We start from the raw sequence: 25,211 nt of genomic DNA, 5'->3' as shown, positions 1-25,211 counted from the left end.
ATACATATATTAGTGTGGAAGCTGATATAGTGAGTGTGATGAAGAATAGAATAGATAATTGTTTACTTGAATGCTTTAATCTAGGATAACTTACGAAGGAACTATTTGATAATTTTATTACGGAATTTCCTGTTGTTCCTCGGATTCATGGCTTACCCAAGATCTACAAACACCCTAAACTCCCACAGTTTAGACCGATTGTAGCTGGGAGTGGTTGGTTGACTCAGGCTATGTCCATTTATTTGGACAAACAACTTTGAATAGCTCTTGATATGAGTGAAGTTGTATTGAAAGATACTGAAAACTTTTTGAGAGATTTATATAAAGTGACCAGTGAGGGGGATGTGTCAGATATTCAATTTTAATGATGATAGATGTTGTATCCCTGTTTACGTGCCTTCCTAACCAGGAAGGCATTAGTATGGTCAGGGCAGTTTTGGCTAGGAGTAATAAATTTGACATGAAGCATAATGACTTCCTGTGCATGCTTCTAGAGCTGGTTCTTGAAAACAATATCATTATGTTTCAGGATAAATGTTACTGGCAACAATCTGGCGTGGCTATGGGGACCAGCTGCGTTAATTCTTACACCAATTTGGTGATGTCAGAATGGGAATTCCAATCCATCATGTATTGGGACAACATAGAGGTCATATTGTCATATATAGATGTTTTGTTGATGACATGTTTATTGGTTGGAAAGGCAACAGGCAAGAGCTTGACTTGTTTTTTTATTCTTTAAACAATAGTAGTAATTTTTTTTAATTTACCCTCACTTGTTCCCAAGTCACTGTTGATTTCTTGGATGTGAACATCCAGCTTGAGAATGGCAAAATGCTGACCAGGATGCATAGGAAGGACTGTTATAGACCATCCTATCTCCATAGGCAGAGTATGCATCCACAAAATATATTTGGGAACATTGTGAGAGGTCAAGCCTTCAGGGTCTCAAGGTTGTCATGTACTACCACTGATATTGAAGGAAGTTTGTCAGATTTGAAGAAAGGGTTTGCTGTCAGGGGTTGCACCCAAGTTGATGTTGATCAAGCTTGTGCCAGAATAACTAATGAGCGTGAGAGTGGAGCATGTCTGTATCTTTCTGCTCTGTATAGGCAATCAATCAGATCACCTCATAGGTATTGTTGTCCTCCCATTGTTTGGAAATTCTCCCATGATGTTAATATGGTGACCAGGAACTGGCATATTTTACAGACTGACAGCAGATGTTCCGATATATTAGCAGATGGCCCCATATATGTATATAAGAAGCACAGTAATTTAAGGTAATAGTCATGTTTTCCTAGACATGTTATGTCTGGATCCCAAGTTTTGATGGGTACATCTAAATGTCATAAATGCAATTTTTGTCAGTTTATAGATGAGTCTAGGTTCTTTAAGCACCCTGTCATGGGCTACTTGTGGAAGGTGAGGGCATCTGCTGATTGCTCCACCAGGAATGTGGTTTATTTAGCACGTTGTCAGTGCTGTTATAAATTCTACATTGGTAAGACGAACAGGAGTTTAAAAGAAAGAATCAGGGACCATGTGTATTGCATGATGAAGCAACATGATTTTAGTGCCTTAGCGAAACATGTTTTCTCTACTGGCCCAGAGCATAACTTTGTCTTCCAGGTATCCAGGTCTGCGAGGTGGTGATATAGTGAGTCGTACTGAGGTGGTCGAATCAGAGTGGATCTTGAGATTGGGGGCACACCTAGCTATGGGGTTGAATGATCATGTCCCCATTAAGCCTGTATTAAGGAATAAATGGCTGTAGGGTGTTTATTGTTGTTTGTTTACATATTTATGAATTTCTTTCATGCTTTATTTATTTGTGCTAATGTTTTTTATTATTATTTTTTATTTTTTATCAGATTTTATGCTAGTAAATATTATCTACTTTATCCGCCTTTAATCTGAGAATGTGGCTGCATTAATGTTTGTTCTATTAGCTGTTAAGCTGTTTGAGATGATGTCATTTGCATGTAAGTTATTCTGTCCCCATTCATGTTTGTCTGAAGAAGCGGTATGGTATTACCGTGAAAGCACTTTCTTTCCCTGCAGTAAGGTATTTTGGTACGATTACTTGCTGGTTCATCAAGTTTTTGGATTTAGCTGCTTATCGAGCTGTCTTCTGCCTGCTTTGGGGAATTTTACAGTTTTACAGTTTTATTTGGCTGCTGCAGTTGGTTTTGTTTTTGTTATTAATTTTTTAAGTTGAAACAATCTCCAATAACTCTTCAGCATTCTAACTCAAAAGTTTCTTTATGTGATTATTTTAGAATATAATTTTTTTATTACTTTCAAGCAAGATGTTACAATTCAATTTATTATTATGCATTCCGAATTATTGTAAAATGTCTGAAACCTCTGTTAGGATTTTGTTTTCACAAGATCTAATACCTTGCATTTGGTTTGATCTTGTTATTATTTTTCACACTTCTAATTAGGAATGTCCACAGAGATTTCTATTAACATAAAATACCCTCACTATAGTCATCACCTACGATAGCTTGGTTATTCACCCTCCATGCCAAAAGTCTCTTTATTTTATTTATTTTTAATTGCTTATTTAATTTTTTTTAATACTTGCCACACATTTTAATACCCCACTCTGAGAATCTAGGATGCTTAAGATGTTTAACCACTCAAATTTATTTTCTATTATAGTTGGTTGGTATAAATAAAGGTTCAGAATTTTTATTTTCCTGAAAATGATCCACATGTGTAATCAAACTGACTTTAACATCAGATACTTGGTCAATAATTTAATTTTCTCCACACAGAGGTACCACAGTATCTGGCAATAGCACAGCAGGTGGTCTTTAAAGTGTTACACAAGTATTACTTGCACATCCTTTCTTATTATGTAGATCAGACAAAAACTTTACAGTGCACACAGTATCAAGGTTGTTTGTTTCATTTATATTACAAGAAGTCTCATCTTCTATATGAACTACTAAATTACAATCTTCTATGTTAAGATAAGGAAGATTATTAAATACAGACTAATCTGTTGTCTGAAACATTGCTTAAATTCATATGGCCAGTCCGAAAAACAGGCAAGTTATTATTACCATGTGATTCATTTTTTATGTTATTCTATAAAATGTATAACCTTTTTTAAATTATTAAATTTTTACTCATGTTCTTCATTTCATAAATTATTTTTTCCTCTAGTAGTTATATTACTAAGGGGGTTAATTTACAAATAATCTGTGTAATGTTTCTTAATTTCCCATTACTCACAGTATTTGTTTGATATTATAATACTTTTCTTGTCTTGGCTCTGGAGTTATGAGAAAGATCTGAAGAGAAAGGATGGTGGTGAGGATGACTAGGCAGAATTGTCAGAAGGTGCTTCGGGTTAGGTGATGTGACCTACTGTAAAACAGCAACATTGAGACTTGTTGTGGAGGAAGGTCTTCAGTTCTACTTGTAACTTGGAGTAGGACAATTGAGGCTTTTTAAGTAGGAAGGTAGGTAAGGATTCCCAAAATTTAGAATCAAACATTCAGTCAAAGATGGACGCTGTTCTGTAAACACTGCTAATCCTTAACTCCTCTAACCAGCTGGAATAAAATTAACCCAGAAGACTAACCAGAACCAATTTCAACAAAATATCTTGAAATATCAACTCTAAAAAACTCCTAAATAAAACCAACAAGAAGAAGTAAATAGTCTAAATTCTAATCAATCAAGAATGAAAAGGATACAGAGAGGTTAACGTAAGCCGTGTGCTTCTGCAGCTTGGCATACTGAAATCTACACTCAAAGCTGGAATTAACAACATTGTAGGATGTCAAAAGAAGATAAAAATATGGACACTACCACATCAAAGACAAAACTTTCGGATTTACTATCTCCTGAAAAAGATCTAAACTCTAAGAGACAGAAGATAACAAAACAACCAGATTTATCTAAAACTGGAAACAAAAATAAATCTGATCAACCAGCAAACCTGGAGGACATTAAGACAGCCTTACTTCCCATCCAAAAAGCAATAAAAGGTTTATCTATACAACTACAATCATTCAGAGACACCTTTAATCAAATAATGAACAGGTTGGATAAATCTGAAGCCAAAATCACAGAAAATGAGGAGAAAATAACACTAATAACCAAAAAATCTGACGCTCATGATAAAGAAATTCAAAACATCCAGGCAAAACTTACAGATCTGGAAGCAAGATCCAGAAGAAATAATATCATCATAAGAGGCATACCAGAATCTATAACCCACAATGAACTGATTCCATCCATCATACAAATATTCAGCATACTGCTTAAAGATCCTGGATCTGCTAAACAAATAAGAATAGAAAGAGCCCATAGAGCACTGAGAGAAACCCAAGTATCATACAAACCCAGACCTGTATGTGCAAAACTGTTAAACTTTCAAGATATTAATACAGTTTTGCTGACTGTAAAAAAAAGCAGAGAAACTATAAACGTCAAATGAAATACCCTAACACACTAACTTTCCATCTAGAAGGGAATAAACACACAATTTCCAATGAAAAAGATGCCAGACAAACCTTTCTTGCTGTCTTCAAGAAAATCCCATCAATGGAATGTTAAATATACTCACCGGAGCGATTGCTGATTATAAGATGGATATTTGTTCGCATTTTGGCACTTCAAGATGGATTTTTAGCCTCTGGATTTGTCCTGGGCCTTTGTAGGCCTCTACCAATGATATTATAGTCCTTTACCATCTTTTCATAAGCCACAAGGTTTTACCGAAGGAATTCACCTCTGCTTTTGCCTCTGGACTTTCCCACGCCAGGAAACCAAAGTTCTTTAGTATGCTCTACACCTTACACCGTTAAAGCATGACACTTCTGGGATGGGTAACATGCCTAAATGGTCCCCCTACATTTGATCAATCACTTAGAGCCCTGTTATTCTTGCAAAGAGAGCACCGAGAAATCCTCTAGTTGTAGACAGCAGCGGTTAGATCTATAATCGCATAAAAATGTGTTTTCCGTTCGCAAAAAAAAAAAGCATCTAACTTCATCTGATAAAAAGTGGGTAAAGTTTTAATTCTTAAAATGAGTAATAATTTAAGATCAGTTACTCATTTTGACATCTTATTAGGGTTCTTGCCATTATCAATGACTTGTAACTGGGTTGGATAGATCTGATGCATAAAACTGTCATTTCGTTTCTCACTGTTGAACGACACTAGCAACAATTTCTTGCCTCTTGAGATGTATGTAAAATTATAGTTATCTGAAAGCTGAATGACTTCATTAGAAGAATGAACATAATTTAAATGAAATCCGGAGACTGAGTTATATTTTCAAAGCCTGAGACCTAAATTTATGGCAGCAAGGATCACCGGACAGTATGAATAAGTAAATTGTTAATATAATATGCCTGCAGATTTATGGAATATTTTCAGCAGGGCATGAAAGATTTGGGTATGAACAGTTCACTGGAGACCAGTTAACTACATGTGATATATTAGAGGTTTATTAACAGGCATCGCATAATGGACAGTGATAGATGCACTGAAAATCAAAATATATATTTTTTTCCCTGCAAGGCTGGTGTTTCAATGACTAATAGATGTATCTCTTACAAGAACTACAAAATGAGAGCTGATATTACTGAACAGTACTCTTACATGGTATACTGATCCAAAGTTACATAGACAACCAATCACAAATGGATTTAAATAAATAACTGGTGATCAGATGAGTAAGCATGAGGTTACATATTGCCAGTTTTCCTCTTAGTATTCAGGGAGATTGAAAAGTACAGCTGTATAAGTAAACATACTATAACAGTAAATGTTCAAATGATCACAGCTGCAGTAGTCTTAGCTGTATGGGGTTATATCCTGTATAGGATATAACAACCGGCCAGCTTCCAAAGCTTCAGGGCACCTTCCATGAGCCCAAACTGTCAGCCAGCTCAAGCTCAGTTGACTAAAAAGACAGATTAGGGAGCCAAGCCCTTCAGCACTTTCATGCCAACAGAGAGATGGAAGCTGAACCCTGAAAGGACAATAGAAACAACACAAATTCTGTATCTGGTTTCCTCTGGGTCATGTTGCCATGATTAGGGGGCTTCACATGGTTCAATTTTAGCAAACTTGTGCACATCATAAGATGTTTGGGGCTTGAGACTTTTGGAGAGGACCTTACAAATTTTCTCATAACTGAACTAAATACACAAAAATTCTGCTGTAAGTTCTGGTGGCATTGTCTTTTTTTTTGAAAGGGCAGTCAGTTGAGGACATGACAATAAAGATCTGAGTGTCAGTTTACAGTATATTGTAATTAAAACTGAAAATACTTTTGTTTTACTTTGTTTTAGGATTTAAGTCATATATTTCCTGCATAGACTTATAACCTAAAGACCCCTACCCAATATAATGGTTCTACTAACAACTTTCAAATTCATATCTCTTAATGGTTACTAATCTTATAGATTATACACTCTAGCTGTTCTACTAGGTTTAAACAAAATATATTGAGGAGGTTAGGGATAGATTAGTGGTGCTTTTTTAGGGAATAAGCTTGTTAAGCTTTGTCAATGTAGAGAAAATATTTGCAGCGACACTAGTTACCATTTATCACTTACATATTAAAACTCATTATGTAAATACATTATTGAATTTGAGATCTCTAAAGTTAATAACTACTTATTCCCTGCTTTATTCCTGGTCCATGGGAGTAGTGGTTAGGCACAGGGTTGGGACGGGAATAATAGGATGCTTTTGTAATCTTATTTTATTAATACATAATCAAAAATTATTATCACAAACAATCACACAATACTTACTTCACCAACATCTCAGACACACAAATGTGGGAATTTGACTCATGGAATATCAAAGGGCTTCAACATAAGAAAAAAAGAAAACGTTTCTTACACCTCATCCTAAAAGCAAAAACAAACTTCATATTAGTTTAGGAAACACATCTGACTCTTGAATAATGGTCAGAAATTAGAGGGAAAAAATAGATAAGGAATATTATAGCCTCCGAAGGCAAAACTAACAGTGCAGGGGTAGCTATAATAATCAAGAAACAGTTCCAAGAAAAAATTTTAGAAACTAAAGTAGACAAGGAGGGAAGGTTGTGTTACGTAACTATTCGAACTCCAAATCTTTCTAAACCTCTTCTTATCCTTAATGTCTACGCCCCTTGTAAAAATCAACACATCTTTTTTGCCTCATTATACCCTATCTTACATAAATTCCAAAAATCATTATATGGTCTTGGGTGGAGAGTGGAACACATATCCAAATCCCGACCAAGATAAATCAAGTACAACTATAATACCTAACAAACAAGCTCATTTAGCCCTAAGAAAACTTATCCAGGATTATAAATTATATGACCCTTTTAATTATGGAGATAGTATTAATAAATCTAACAGATTCACATTTTACTCGCAATGCCACAAAATGTGGTCGAGAATAGATTTTTTCTAATCACAGACTCATTCATTAAAATAGACCCGAAAATGACCATCCACACTAGATACCTCTCAGATCACTCCAAAATTACATTAAACCTGGATGGAATCACAAAGAATAGTACAATGAGAAAAGGCTACAATTGGTCTCTGAACCCCAACCTTCTAACCAATAAATGATATCCAATCCCTACTCAAACTAACCATGTCTAACATTCTTAAATCTCAATTACCCCCGTAAATTGAATGGGCAGCAAATAAAGCTCAAATTAGAGGAAGTTTTATTAAAAAAGCAGCCTACTATAAAAAAATTCAACTTAAAGAAGAGCAGGATTTAGAAACCAAGATACAAAAGTTCGAGAATGACCTATTAGCTAACTATAAAACTCAAACAGAAACAGAAATAATGAAACTTCAAAAAGAATTATACCTCTTACAAAACAACAAACTATCCTTCTATGAAACCAGAATGTTAGCCAGCTACGCTAATGAAGTACAAATGCCATCTCGAACACTGGCCAGAATTATAACCCAAACTAAACCTCACTACCAAATATCTGAAATACTGTATGAAAATAATCATTACATCAAAATGGAAGATATTATTAGAACCTTTGAACTAATATATTCTCAGACCTATGGAGAACAATTATCAATATCCTCAAAAAAAGATAGAGCATGTTTTCTCCAAAAACTCAGTTTCCCAAAATTAAACTTAAAACAACAGGAAAAATTAACTGAACATATCTCTATTAGTGAAATAACTACAGCAATTCAACAAATGAAATCACATAAAGCTCCAGGTCCAGACGACCTTATGGTTGAATTTTGCAAAACTTTTTTCCCCCATATTAGCTCAACTACTGTTCCATATACTGAATTATATAATAAACAATAAAATTAATGATTTGCACTTTAATGCATCTAAAACTATATACTCAAAGAACAAGCTGACCCAAAAAAAAACAGATAGTTATAGACCTATCTCACTGTTAAACATTGACACCAAAATATTAACATCCATACTTGCAAACAGACTGAAAAACCTACTAGACAAAATGATTTCTTCTGAACAATCTGGTTTTACAACATCTAGACAAACGAGTGATAATACACTAACTCCCAATACACTAATCTCTTATATTAATCATATTAATTCAAGCATATATGCATTAGTTATTGATGCTCATAAAGCCTTTGACAGAGTAAATATAGAATTTCTACTCCAAACGTTACCTTATTTTAATATACCCCAAAAGTTTATCCAAATTCTACAAATACTATATAATAACCCCTATACATCTCTATACATTAACAAAACCTGGTCAAAAAGAATTTCAATTAAAAATGGAACCCATCAAGGATGCCCTCTATCTCCTATACTTTTTAATCTATACATAGAACCACTCTTCCTAAGTATTAAACAAAATCTTTACTTTAACCCCCCAACAATATATAACACCAAAATTTTCCTATCAGCCTTTGCTGATGATTTGAATATTTACTGTACCACGCCAATCTCAGATATAAATAAAATACTATCGGCTATGGAACACTTCTCAAAGATATCCAACTACAAACTAAATCTTAAAAAAACTAGCATATTTCCTTTAAAAACCCCTAAACCATTCTCACTCTTACCTCTTGTAGGTAAATGAAAGACAAAAGAAGTAACTAACTATCTAGGCACTACTTTCTCCACAAACAATAAAGATTTCTACTTAAATAATATAGCGCAAAAATGGCAGAATAATATTTTAGACATAAATAGATGGAAAAATCTAAAATTACCATTTATGGCCAAAGTCTCTGTAATCAAAATGAACGTGCTACCCAGATTACTTTATATATTCATGACTACTCAACTAAACATACCCAATAAATTTTTTAAACAAATTCATACTTTGCAAAATTCATATGGGAACCAAAAAAAAAAACAGAATTTCATATGAAAAACTCACGACCCCAAAATATAAAGGTGGCTTAGACCTTCCCAGTTTTGAGACATATTATCTAATTATAAATTCTAACAGAGTATTGTGAATAGCTGAATACAACCCAAAGAATAATGATTGGTCCCCACTGTGGCTTACAATATACCAAAGACACACCAAAAGCCTGGATATCAACCCCAAAGCCCTACCATTTATAAATACAAATTTATTAAAATCATACAATATAATAGGATCCCTGAAACATTCTATATCAATAACACAAAAACTCTTTAAATATTTGAATCTTGCACAAACTATGATGATATTACAACCATTGCACAAAAATCCCAACCTTTAAATAAACAACCAAACCCTAAACCTGTACTCCTTTCCTCAATTAATTAATACAGCCATCCAAGACATATACCCATATTTAAACTGTCCATTACAAGAAATGAGGAACCAATTGAATCTCCCCAAATCTTATATGAAATCACATAAAGCTCCAGGTCCAGACGGCCTTATGGTTGAATCTTGAAAAACTTTTTTCCCCCATATTAGCTCACTTAATAAAAGACATCAAATTCCACAAAGATATACTTGTTTCAGACTACTGGAGAAAGATTAATTCTTCTATTGATAACCAACAACTGAACCAAGCAATTAACCTAACAATTAAATATATACCCCTTAAAAGACTAGCATTCACACAACGTATGATTTATAATAATGCATATTTCACTCCCACCATTCTACATAAATTCGACCCTAAGAAATCCCCATTCTGTTCTCACTGTAAAGAACAAACAGTGGATATATTACATCTATTCTGGAGCTGTAAGTGTGTATATAAACTTTGGAACTCCCTTAAACTTCAACTACAAAAAATGGGCTATCAGACATCTAGTCTCACCTGGGAATTTACTCTCTTACATATCTTACCAAATAATATTCCTAAAGCACAAGCAGTTACACTGATCAACATTTTCCTTTTAATGAAACTTTATATAGCAACCCATTGGCTTAACGCAATTAACATATCTTGGGTGAGTTTTAGAATAATGGTGACTAAGTACCTATTAGCTCAAAAAGTTTTAATCGACAAGGAGAATAAAAACAATAAGATTAGGAAATTATGGGAACAAGTCTTTAATATTATTCTTGCTTAACTTACCACAAATAACCAGACTTAACTAAGATTAAGAGGTCCTAAATTAATTAACACCCATGATCCATGTAAGTTTTCATTTCTCTTCTTTCCCTGCTCTAATTTAGATTTCTATCCACAACAACTCTTACCGAATTGTAACACCCTTTTCTTTTCTGAATATTGAAAGCATCTATGTATATAGTGTAAATATTATTGTCAGTTTATTTATCTCTTTTTGTATTAACAATGGTCTTATTGTGAATATGTGATACCTCTTCTTGTGGTATTTTGTTTGCTATTCCGTATTGATGAAAAGAATAAATAAAATTATTGAAAAAAAAAGAATCAAACATTCAGAAGGAATGGTCAGTACAGTAACATTTGTTGTGAGGTTTTTGGGTGGTGTGTGTAGTTTTTGAGAATTTTCTGAGTGAGTGGTGGTCATTTTGGTGAGTTTAATGTACATAGATGGAATTAGTCTACATGAAGGGGGTTGAACAGCAGAGACACTGAAAGCTCAGCATAATGATGTGTGGGGAGACACTTGGCTTTGGAGAGTGTGATGCAGTGGTATTCATATGTAGAATAGTTTGCAATAAAACAAGATATTTGGTTTTAAATTCATTGAAGAATGGATATTTTTTCTGTTGGATGCACAGACGATGATGTGCAAGCCATATTCCAAATGAGCTAAAAGAGACAACTTTTCCTATACCTATGGAGCTTTCTCCAAGCCCAAAGTGAAGTATTAATTTCATTCCATGTTTTTTTTTTTTCATTATGGGTTTAGAAATTGAGAGATTGGTCAAGACATGTTCCTACTTCTTTGAAGGAAGATGTTGCTTCTTTTGGAATATTATATCTTTGATATTTAGAGATTTAGGTAGTTTTTCTGGATTTTGCAGTGTTCTAATTAACACAGTTTTTCTCAAATTTACTAGTAGGTTATTGCTGGTTATTCATTTGAGAAGGGAGTGGAGGTCAGCTTCAATATGGACATTTATTGTGGTTTAGAGGGATTTGATTTTAAATATCTTCATACTGAATTAGGGGTAAGGGGAAGATAACACAGAAGCCTGTTTCTACTGATAAAGAAGAGTAGGCAGCAGGAATGGAGCCTTGAGGCCATACCTTTTATTAGTTGGGCAGTTTCAGATATGAATGAACATGTTTTGACTTTAAAGTTACTGTTAGAGTGGAAATTGGAAAATTGTTATAGACATAGGTCATATAAAATTGTTGCATTCTATATAAGAAGTACGTCCCCTGACCCTCTTCTTTTAGTTGCAGTGATAGGATCCGCTACATGCCATACAATTTTCATTCATATTTTTTATTTATTTATTTTTATTTATTGCCTTTGTTTACTGGGATTGTCCAACTGGGACAAAAATTATACCTTTTCAGGAGAGGCCTGAAGAAAAAAGCACTGCATCAAAATTTTGACAACTTATTTTGGGCATTTGAATTAACAGTAATATAGATAACAGTGAATATTTCTAAGACAGCAAAATTACAGAGACAATAATATACAACAATATTGGTAGAAATTACATTAAACAGCAAGAAATAACTGGGAAAAATATTTAATAACAGTAAACATTTCAGAGAAATTACAACTGATTATAGGTAGGAGTTGTGCAAAAATAGGAAGCAGAATTAGAGTTTAATAACAGGATGAATACTATAAAGGAGAAATAGCAGTGAGACAGAAAAGAGGAATAGAAGAAAGAAAGATAAAAACTGTGTAGAGAAAAAAGAAAGTAACACAGATGAGAATGATATTTGCTATAGGACAGTCACAGACAAAACATTATTAATTGCCATGCAACTGAAATAATGGAGAGAGTATGGTTAGTGATATCGCGGAAGGGAAGGATGTTTGCCTGAGGGGTGAGAGATGAAGTGCTAAGTTTATATAGTTAGAAAGGGAATGTAGGAGGAAGTGGATTGTTTCATTTGTTATATTACCTTGTTGTTTTGGGCTTATAATCAAAGAAAGGTAAAGGAGTTGGTGTTTGAATTTAAGTTTGTGTTTTCCTACTCACCTTATATATTATCTAGGAGAGGAGCACTGTCATAACCATTTACTAGATAGAAAGGATCTTAGCTTCATTTTTCCACAATGAAGCCTTAAGCTTTATTTAGGTACTGCTGACTGTGTGTTAATTATTGATATTACATTATGAAATAGAGGGCAGTTAACCTAGATTTTATAGAATGGCTTCACTCTCTTCAGTCACTATGATTGTCTCCTGCTGCTGGCTCATCATACTTAGTCTGCAAATTAATGTTTTTGCAGCAAGGTGAAAGATAAGTCACCACCTTGCTCAGATTGTTCTGCTTTGTACATTTATGGAAAACAATTCTAGAGGCAGCATGAACTATATTTCATACATTTAGAGAAAAAGAATCATTGCTTTTTTTCGGAAGGAGAGTGCTACAGAGCTTTATTCCTCATTTGACCCAGGTGTTCTGCAACTTCAAACACACAGGTTGGTCAGAAAACTTATTTTTAGAATATAACAAGTCTATATGGAAGACATAACATTTCATGGAGAGAAAAACAGCTGACTCAGTGCAGTGTTATCAAAAGTCATTCACTAAGACCATTTGCATAATTGTCACATTGGACGAAGACTTGATATATTAAGTACAGAAGTCAATAACTTGTGGTGACAGAGCTGAGGATTGGATGCAGGAGGATGAGGTTTAGGGTAACTACGGGCCTTATGTTTTATTTTCTAATTAGGTTAAGATTTAATATTAAAGGAACATTTAGGAGTTAGGGCTGGTATGATTTACAGATTGGTATGTTGTACCATTTATGTTTTTTAGTTGTATTTTTGGCATTGTTATTGTAAATATTTCTCAATGGTCTGATCTTCGTTGTTGGTCCTTTATATTGATGTGCAGTTACTAAAACTGAATTTGTGGCCATGGCTGCCCAGCAACTGCAGTACACCCTGTTGTCAATATATGTGGCAAATTCTGTGGTATTAATGCAAGTACATTATGCTGACATCAGCTGGAATTAACTGCTAGCATATGAATCTTTTTTTTCCCAACTATATAATGTAGATTGAGTAATGAATACCACAGCAAATATTTCACAAACATTACATTTCAATATAGTCTTTCAACATGCCAAAAATCCTGCGTGTTATGTTTTATGTTATAAGACAATGGCTCTGACTGATAGAAGCATGCTTCAGTGTAGTGCATGGTTTGTCCCACATAGAAAAAGTGCACAACAGTACCTCATAGACATAAATTCTTAACCAAGGACAGAAAGCCATGCTTCAACAAATTAAAAAAGTAAAAGGAAATATAAATGGAGCAGATTATTTTAGGCAACAGCATGCAAAGAAAGGCAAGAGAAAGGTCTCATGCCTCACTGTCCAAAATGATGAGAACATGTATGAAAGTTACAACAGGTTGCCTGAGCAGCTGCCATTTGTTTCATGCTCTTGCTACATGCACAAATGTAATTAAATGCATAAATTTTATCTCTCTGTCTACACACACACACACACACACACATATATATATATATATATATATATATATATATATATATATATATATATATATAGATATGTATATATATTGTTTACTATCATTTACTTGATGTGGAGGATCCACTTTACATGAAACCCGAAAATCGAATGTTGACAATGTCAAACTCCGATATTGCCGAAGTACAAATCTCTTCCCTATCTTGACCCATGTTAACGCTCATTCCTAGGTTAAATTTGACATTAATTTTGGCAATAACGGACGTTGGCAATGTGAGTTTTCATGGACGTGAGTTGATGATACAACCAGTCGACTGAGTCCACTTCACTTACATTACCTAAAAGCCAGAAAACCGAAGACAAAATGCTCAAGACCACAATAACGAAACTTGGACTACAGAATCGTAACTGTTTTCCCAGAGGAAGGAAATGCTTGCTCAAAACTACAGTACATCACCCCGCACTATCTAAACCCACCCAGGTGGGGCCTGTGTCCCCCACAACCCCCCCAACTAAATTCACCAACTCTGGGATTGCACTACAGTGAGGAAAGGGCAATATTCACCACGCTGGGCAACTGTTTCCTTTCCCTGGGAAAATAGCCACAATTCTGTAAGTTTCATTATTGTGGTCTTGAGCATTTCAACTTCGGTTCTCTGGCTTTTTGCTAATGTAAAGTAGACCTATACATGTGTATATCTATATCTATATCTATATCTATATGCACACACACACACACACACACACACACACATATATATATATATATATATATATATATATATATATATATATATGGGTTTACCTGACAACGCTGAAAGCTGACAACGCCGACGATGAGAACACCGACACCAGAAGATCGAAAACTGAGATGACCGACTGATGAAAACCCTGACGCTGAGAATACCAACGTGTGAAAAGGCTGTGTAAGTATGCGGTAGTGACGGACGTTAGGGTTAGGGTGCAAGTAAGGTAAGTGTGCGATATTGACGGACTCTAGGGATAGGCATGGGTTAAGTGAGTTAGGGTTAGGGCACGGGTTAGGTGAGTGTGCGATAGTGACAGTCTTTAGGGTTAGGGATGGGTTAAGTGAGTTAGTGTTAGGGCGTGGGTTAGGTGAGTGTGTGAAAGTGACAGTCTTTAGGGTTAGGGGCAGGTTAAGTGAGTTAGGGTTAGGGCGCGGGTTAGGTGAGTGTGCGATAGTGACAGACCTTAGGGTTAAGGTTTGGGTTAAGGTTGTAGATAGTTGTGTATGTAAGGTTTAGTGTGGGTTTGTAAGGATTTTGGTGTGCTTGTATTGTGTGTGTGCTTTTTGGACAGGGGATTTGTTTTGTTTGTTGATTGTCAGGATTATGGTGTGTCGGGCATGTGAGGTTTCGTGTTTGTGAACTTTCGGTTATGTGGTGTCGGTGATTTCGTTGTCGGTGTTGTATTGCGTCGGTGTTGTCAGGTAGACCCATATATATATATATATATATATATATATATATATATATATATATATATATATATATATATATATATATATAGATCGAACTTTTACAAGTACGAGCCACATATGGCCGAGACCATATGTTGAACTCGTAAAAGTTCAAACACTGAAGTAAAAACAAAGAAAACAACAAAACACAAAACTAAATGCCACCCCACACCCCCCACATGGGGGTCTTCGCTCCTCACCCCCCTTACTTAAATATATCAACTCCGAGATTGCACTACATTGTGGAAATGGGAAATCTTCCATTCTACCTATATGTAGAGACAAATGAAATAAGAAGAATGATTGTAATAATGGAAGGAGACAAGGGGTACTCATAAAGAGACAAACTGGTGTAGAAAATTCACTGGTGACAGGATAGAACAGAATGCTGGCTTGCAATTGTTTCAGAAGGATATTACCAAGACCTATTACATGTGCAGGATCTTACTGGCCAGTAGCGTGAGACATAGCAACCTCTGATGGCATTGCCCAGCTGGTTCCGAATGTTTAATATCCAATGCAGGTGTGGGTTGATACATGCTGACTCAGTGCGACACTGCTTGGACAACCACAACCTCTAGAATTTGTTGCAGCTCCAACTGATCAGTTAGGGTAGGCTACCCAGTGAAATGCTCCAAGCCCACTCACCTACCTGTTTTGCAGCCTTGATGAGGGTGGCTACAGGCAGCAGTTGATTTGCCTGCAACTGAGATTTATCACTATGTTCTGAAAAACTGGGGTAACAAAGGAAGGTGTTAATAGTCAAAAGGCCCTATAGCCAGTGAACCAAAAAACGACTAATTTGGAAAGTGGGATGTCACTAACCTCATTGAATCATTAGTCTTTAATGCTTCCTGTGGCACTCTGCAGTATGAGGGGTGCTGGTCTACAGTATTCCTCTCTCACTCTCTCTCTCTCTCTCTCTTTTTCTGCTCATTCTGGAAAGTAAAAAGAATATACAAGCCAGTACACACCACATAAAGTGTGACTAAGATTCAGATTAAACTTCAAAGTTACAGACCCACTTAAATAATACACTACAATGTGATATGCACAGGACATGCTAGAGAGATTGGTATGTATACAGACACTACCCGTTCTCTGGAATAGGATCCCCATCTGTCTGAAGCAGAGTTCCTCCCTAATGCAGGTCAAGTGCAATTTGGACAATTGGATGGGGAAAAGGAAATTCATACCTGGTTTGGCACTTATGTCTCTAACAGACACAGTTAGACTGTAAATGGTTCATCTCCCAGGCTCCTGCTTACACTTATCAAGGATACCAGAACTTTTTAATGATTTGGGATCCATGACTAGACTTAAAAAGACCCTTGTGGTCATTAACCTATTATGAACCTATGAACCTATAACAGGTAGCCAATATATGATATGCCCTATCTGGTCCCAGCAGTCACTGCCTAATATGGCTACACAGGAGAAATAGCATGACTTTGCACAACTTAATACAACAGGAAAGACCTCTCACTGTGGAATTAGAATCAGCAGTTATCACCACAAATCCTATAGCCATACAAAATGACAGCCTGCAAATCATGCTGTACCTGGGACTATGAATACCTACTAGTTCACCTTAGCACTAAACTGTAGCACAATGGTGTATAAGGGCAGCCTACATGCATGGCTGGGTGTCTATTGCATGTCATTGCTGAGAGGGATAAATGTTTAGGCTTTGCCTCTCCTGTGCTTTTGAAAACACTCCACTTCATAGACACAATTGCAATTTAGTTTTATTAGCATATAGAAGGTTAAAACTATTTTATTTTAATATAGCTCACAGCTGACCTGCTATGTTAGTACCAAAATATGCAGCAAGAAATTAGCAGTAGTAGATGTATATGAGGAGCTTGAAGTACTTACCTGACAACACAGAAGCACCTCTTCCACAGGACTAATCCGAAAAGAGGTACATGGCAAGGTACAGTAATGAGGTATACTGACACAGTGTCATATCTATTTGAATACTAGACTCTGAGCACCCTTTTGTAACAGAGATGCAGTTATGATAATATTAGTGTTCAGTGATCTGCTTGCCTTCAGCATATTCCTGCAATTATACAGTATGTAGACTATGCATCTATAGACCTACACCAGTATTAGCATGATGTCATTCACTGCAACAGTACTGCCACAATCCCCCACCCACTCTGCCATAGCCTACATTGTCAAATGTACCTATAGACCTACAGCTGTATCAATGTGATGGTGACCCACTGCAACAGGACTGCAATCCCCTTCCCAATCCACTCTGCCATAAGTTGCATAGGAGTATGTAGCTGTAGAGTGATGGAAGCCCACTGCAACAGGACTGCCACCATCTTTCACCTCAGTTTGCCCTAGTGTCTATAACACCACTGTTGCACACCTGCATAACTCTGCTTAGGAAATAGTAACATGAAATTATGTACGAATGGTTGCATTGTTTGTTTGAACTGTACTGGATAGTTACAAGCAACCCAGTAACCACCCACCTTAACCACCTTTTACCTACCCTTCTCATGGTGTGTTCATTCAATTGTTAGTGCATTCAGACATGAAATCACAGGCATCATACCTCTCTCTCTCTCACTTCATCTTTCTGTGAGTCATCAAACCCCAATGTATGTCATGCCATAGATATCCTGCAGACCCATCCCTACCACTACATGATATAATAACAAATGGGATACCCCAATGAACAGCAAACTCCTGTGCCCTTCTTCTGCCTATTCCTGTCCAACCCTGTCTTATGCTAGTTAGCCAAACCAGTATGTGTGTGACATTGATACTCTACAGTATGTATACATCACCTACCCAGGTTTATGGTATACTTTCCTCCAGTGTGTATGCATGTCTTCTAAAGGTAGTGGGTGGTGAGGTTAGACAATGTTAAGCCCTACTGAAAAGGGAGTCCTGCTGAGGCACTCAGAACTCATGGACCAAACCTACATGGGAGAATAGACACTTACCATCCTCTACATGACTGTGTGCAGGACACAATACTCCATGATGTCAAGGTTGTGAGTAGGAGGAACAGCACAACACTGCAATGTCAGAAGCAGGCCTCATTGACATCATGAAAAATAATGACTGAAATAGATATAACTGGAAGGGGAACACCTTCCATGGAAACTCTCACAGATAATGAGTACTTTTTAGCACCCCAGCATGGAGATAATGAGGGGAATGGGTATCAGGCTAGTAGAGGTAAACATGAGTTCTATGAGTGGCCCAACACCAAGCATCTTACATGCAGCCAAACCAGACTAGTAGCCATACCACACATGCCTAGCCTGAAGTCAGGAAACACATACTGGCCAGTGTCTGTGTGCTTCATCAGTTCATAGGATGGTGAGACCCATAGGTACATAAGCACAGGTAAGAGTCTAATAATTGTCAGCATGCATGTACTTTTCATTTGCATGAACACCAAGGGACATCATGGCTTAACAGGGCATACTATGATGATGATATTTCATGTACTGTATATTCACAGAATCTAATATTGGAAAAATTACACCTGTAGAGCCTGGGCCAATACTACAGGGAGAGTTTAGCACATGGTCTGACAATGCTGTCAATATACAGACTGAGTCACAGTCCTAGAAGACATTAACAGTGTCTCCCTTCTAGGAGGTCCTGCACCCATCTCCCAAAATATCACTGTGGCCTCCTCCAACACCTGCTCTCCAACAGTGTGCATGGTATAATGAGGTCACACTGCCTGTTATGGTGACTCACATGTGACAGACATCACTGTCACTGTTTCCATTGGCCTGTGGTGGCAGATCGGAGCACCACACCTGACATACAGATAACCACCATACTGTGGACAGCAAGTAATTCAAGATGATGACTGTTGTCATACTCAGACCCAGATATGTGGACAGATCCAGCCATCAATTAACAGATGTGCAGGGCTATGATCCAGTCATTGTATGCAGCTATGCATACTGACCTGGAGATGACTGGAGTGATTTGGGGACTCTGTGAGGAAGTCAAACACCACTGCCAAAGAATGGAGTTCAGGGACAGTGCCAAGACTGGACTCATGTAATTTATGGTAGCAAATATTACATCTATGGTCTTCTCCAGGTAAATGTTAGCCAGTGCCACCATAAGCAGCCTATATTCCAATCTCGCCTGTGTCTGAGGATGAGTGTGTACCCATGGTGGCTGCATAGGATGACCATCACAGAGTAAAGAATGAATATCTACTATAATCAGAGTATCATCATACCCCACACCATACTGGAGGCAGTCATGTCACAGAGCCACCTAAAGTGGGCATGTCATATGCACACACCAAACAGTTCCTGTTCTGGGAATTCCACATTGTCAGTGTTTTGCTGGCCATCTATTCCAACTATATCTGGCCATTGCAAGGGCTCTACTGTGCAAGCACCCAGTGTCTCATCCATGGCTTTCTGCCATAGTGTCTAAACTGCAGAATCCTATAGTTGCTTCTGTTCCTTGTCAATAAAGGAAACCATGGATGACTCTTATGACCCCCGTGACCCACCTTTCTGCCTTCTTTGAGCAATAGCCCTGCAACTACAGATGTGTAAACAGCCATATATACATGTCCCTTGGTTCCTGTGCAAATTATATATATATATATTTTTTTTATGGTGAACATGAAAATGTTTTATGGACAGAGTGACATTACCATGCATTGCTAAGTATAGCCTGTATAACACACTGTGTGTACCATATTGTTCTGTGTGATAACAAATTGTCACTGTGAACCATGTCAGTAAATATAGACGTGGACTAGATTTTGCCACTTTGCTTGCACTGCCACGTAGTGTGCTTGACAAATGCAGGAGGGTGTGGCTATGTAATGGTGACAATTGGGATCCCTGAAGATGATGTGATACTATTTGTTATAGTTCCTACTGTTACAGGTATGAATGGCCCCAGTGGTGATGGTTGGGTTGCCTGTTTTATGATGATCATATTATGAAGTACATAGCATGCTGCAAAGGGCCTACGTGCTGTGGTAGGGTCATGCTGGAGTACCCACCAGACATCTCTAAGCAGAAGAAGCATGAGATTGGGTCCAGAACATGTTATATTGATGGTTGACCATGCTTTCTGGTTCCCCATGGGTGTGTTTATCCATGGCTTCAGCATGTGTCCTTCATCACCAGCAACACATCAGAGATATATATGGTGAAAAGAGAGAGAGAGAGAGATAGGTGAGTTAGGCATAGGCACACAGTATCTCAAGATTTCAAAATGTGGATTAAATCTTGTGTCTGAACTTATATACACATGGTTACAGTGGGGTGATGCCATGTAGAAAGCAGTAGAACAAATGATGTGTATGCCATAGGTGCTGTCATGTCTATAAGTTATAATCCCCACTGGATTGCATAATACCTGGCAGGTGATGGAGTAGCAGCCATTCCTGATGAGATAATGCTGCTTATGGACATCAGATGGGGTCCTTATGGCACACGGGTGCAATCTACAGGTCAGAGTAATTTGGAGAGGCAGGTAATGTCATATAAGCTATGCATTGTGGTGGCTCTCTCCCCTGCAGCTTTGGGGAAGATGATGCCTATATGTAGCAGTGATTTGTTGAAAATCATCTTGAATATTCCTCAGGGTGATGTATGTGAAATACTTAGTGCGCCCCTATTTTTTTTCTTGAAAGCTTCTTAAGTTATAACGGTAATAGTTTATGTTCATCCATCTTGGTTTACATTTATAAGGGAAGTAAAATGCATCTCTAGTTCAAGTCTGTGAATCATACAGGTCAGGCAATGCCCATATAATATCCCCTAGCCTCTCGACAACAGTCCAATATCTGATGACCTGTCAACTGATGTGAAGTCCTTCTTTAATGTTATTTTTGGTGTGGATGGCCACATTATACCACTGAGTGACCACTAGTCATAGTAATAAATGCAGCTGTAGAGTAATTGCCTGTCATCCAAGCATTTTAGTACTAGCAGTGCTACAGGTTTCAGTATGTTTTCTTGCCTTTGTCCCTAGATGCCTACAACACTCTGTACCTGGTACTTATAAATCCAGACCTACTTTCCAGAATCTTCATTTAAATTTGTTTATGCCCTCTTCAGTCTGCTCCTTCATCTGCAGTGTCATTGTACAGTTATTTGCATACCCTTGTCTAGTACTTTTAGCATTTTCCTCTATAGTGCTGTGTTGTTCTGAGAATCAGATTCCTTCTGTGCATTTTAGAGATCAGTGCAAGGCCATACTGCACATTTCTAAGCATAACTATGAATACCAGCCCCTGCCTTTTGTTTGCTGAAAACAAAGGCAACTCCTAACCTCTGTATTAGGACCACATTCTATTGAAGTATTTTTGAAGGTAAAATTGTAAATTTTCAGCTCATCACTCATATTATTAATGGTTTCCTTTTAGCTTATAGTTTTCTGATAGGTACTGATTTGTTCGTTTTAAACTATTATGATTTTCCTAGAGTGCAGAAACTTTCTTTCCTAGCATATGCAGCATAATTAATAGGAGATATTCTGAAAACTTAGGTGTTTTCATCAATCTCATCTTCCTTTGGTGGCATGATGCTCTGCCAAAACATATTTTAATAATTTGTATTCTCCTTCTAGCTCAGTAAAAAGGATAGCAATACTATTCAGCTAAACTGGTAGGTGTGGAAAGGCTTAGAATCACTGTTAACATCTTGAATGATTACATGAGCGTTGTCATTCTGATGAATGTTTAAAATCTGGTATTGCATATACCGAAAAAGAAACATGTAAAATATTCTGTTTATGAAAATATGAATGTGTTTATCTCAAGGCATCAATGCAAAATGCAAACATGATTTGAATCATATGTTGTTGTCTTTCGGCTTCTTCCCCTTAAGGGGTTGCCACAGTGGAACTCCGGTCTGCTAATGATTGGCAGTAGATTTTTACAAAACGCCAAGGTGCCAGCTCGATGCCCAACCTTCAACGAAGGCACGCCCATTTATACACGCATGTCTTTTGAACGCTACCCAACCGCGGGGAGGGCATGCAGACTCCACACAGAAGGCACTCCAAAGCCAAGCCGAGAATCGAATGGGAGAACCTCTTGCTGTGAGGTAACAATGCTACCGCTGTACCACCGCACAATGCTTAAAAAAACAGAGTGTACAGTTTGCATGTTTGCTTGGTACAGTATTCCTTGTTACTATGATTAAACTGAAAGTGACAATGACATACAGTGCAGCTTATCTTGTATGTACAACAATGGAAGGAAAACAATAAACAGGATTATCTGTCAGTGTGTACAGGCAGGACATACCACAAAAAATAAACAAAAATACTATTGGTTTTCAGTATTGTCAGCAAACAGGATTATCTGAGTGTGTACAGGCAGGACATTCCACAAGAAATAAACAAAAATACTTTTGGTTTTCAGTACTGTCAGCAAATCATTCAAATCTCTTAGTTATATTCATTATTGTTCAAACATACCTAACACCTGGGGTGACAGTCCTAAATGTGTTACAGTTAGTATAATACATAAGTAATGTAAACATTTCCAGAATACAGACTGCCTGATATCTGAAAATATTCATTTACAAAGAAAAGCAAATGCATTACTTGATAAGGTTGTTTAACTGATTAATTTCAAATGCTATGCATATTCAGCTGTTTGGAATAATAAAATCCATCCTATGCAAAATAAAACAACAATAATCCTGAGAAGTTTGATAATTATAGGAATGATGAACAAAGTAAGTTGGAAATGATATAGAAAGTGCTTTCTGACTTATTCATTGAATTAAAACAAACACTCAGTGAGGTCATAGAGGCTGAATTATTCTTATGGAAAAGAAAAGCACATCACAATCCTACTGTATTATTTTTCATAGGTGGGCCATCCCTCACCAGGTCGAGAATGTCCTTATTAGTATCCACTAGTCAAGTGACTGACTGTTGAAGTGTGAGAATCATGCTGGAGTCATCATACGAGTGGCCATTGTGAGGATTGTTTTATAATGCTAGGGGAGTGCATAGCACACAAAGGTGTCACACATCACTGCACAATGCCTCAGTTCTACCTACCCAATGCTTGCCCATAGCTATGGTGCCTCCCATCTGTATTAACTGGGGAGTACATTGGTCATGCACAAAATCTACCCACCCCCCCAGAGGAAAGAGCACTTCAATGGGCCACAGAATCTTCCATTACCTAGCAGCTTTTCCATTCACCTCCTTGTTTGTCGATTAGCATTTTAAACCTGTTTTGGACATTAAAGCTTATAGAGCTTACCTTTGATAAATGACCTATAAAAAGACCTGGAATTTTAATTGATGAACACTATACAGAGAAACAGCTATGCAATAACATGCCCTGAAAATATATTATCCGTGTATGTGTGTGTGTAATAAGCATACACAAATACACGTATACAGATACACACAGATCTGCGTCTGTGTGTGTCTGCATATGAAATGGTATAATTAGAACAGTTATAGAACAAAAATAAATATACCTCATGTCTTGATTAATCTAAGAATATAATTCACTTAGACTTAACACAATAATGCACATACTTTTTCTAATGCTCACACTAATACTTCTCATAGTAGTTTGATCTACTAAGATAGATAGTAACAATTGTATTCAAATTGTTTCAAAATTAGCCATACAAAGTGCCACATAACCATATTCATCAAGATTTTTTTTTAAGAAAGTATACAACATATATTGACATTATATCATAAGACACCTAGAATTTGCATCCGAGTTACAGGCAGATTATATCTGAAATAAAAACTTCTCTGCAGCAGCAAATACTTCTCACATTCCTTGATGAGTGACAACTTTGACATATGGAATAGTTCACAGATTCCCAAGTGACTGACAGATGGGGAATAGGAAAGAGGATAAAGTTGCCTGGAGAGATGAAGCCAATTTTATATTCAGTGGCTCTGATGAAATAGATTCTAGATCTCACACAAAATTTAGCACCACTGGCAATTAGGACTTGCTATATCCATTTGCTTCATTTTCTAGATTGTATAACAGAACCAAAGTCATTATCCAAATGATTACAGGGTATTTCTAATCTGCATGATCCTTGACATATATAAACCTCTCACAGACACACACACACACACACACACACACACACACACACACACACACACACACACACAAGCATGCATGCACGCACACACACACACACACACACACACACACACACACACACACACACACACACACACACACACACACACACACACACACACACACACACACACACACACACTTGCATGTCATTTGTCTCTATTTCAAAATATTTAATTATTAACTACATTTTTGTATACATAATTCATATAGCAAATGCACTGTACATTGGACAGGTTTATCAATATTAGATAGGTAAATGCAGTTTGGGTAGAGACATATTTGTCCAGAGATACTGCAGTAAAAAGGTGGGGTGGGGGGAATAGTTAGACAGAGTAAGAAAGGCAGTTAGTAGGAAAGGAAGCTAGGTATAGTGAAATGGGAAAGAGGGGGTTAAACTGAATAGAAGTGAAAGATGTTTTGTGCAGGAACTCAAGTAAGGAGTAGGGAAGAGTTAGTTGGGTTTTATTCATTAGCCAGGAGTTAAGGGGTCAGAGTTTGCAGCGGGATTGCTGATCTCACCCTCCCTGACCTCCGGTTAGGTTCATACACTGCCTACTGTGAACCTGCTATGTGTGAA

Source organism: Protopterus annectens, chromosome 5.part0 (assembly GCF_019279795.1).
Source record: "Protopterus annectens isolate FY-2018-M chromosome 5.part0, PAN1.0, whole genome shotgun sequence".
Lineage (NCBI taxonomy): Eukaryota > Metazoa > Chordata > Ceratodontiformes > Protopteridae > Protopterus > Protopterus annectens.
The sequence above is the reverse complement of the archived record's forward strand: the minus strand, read 5'-3'. Positions refer to the sequence as shown.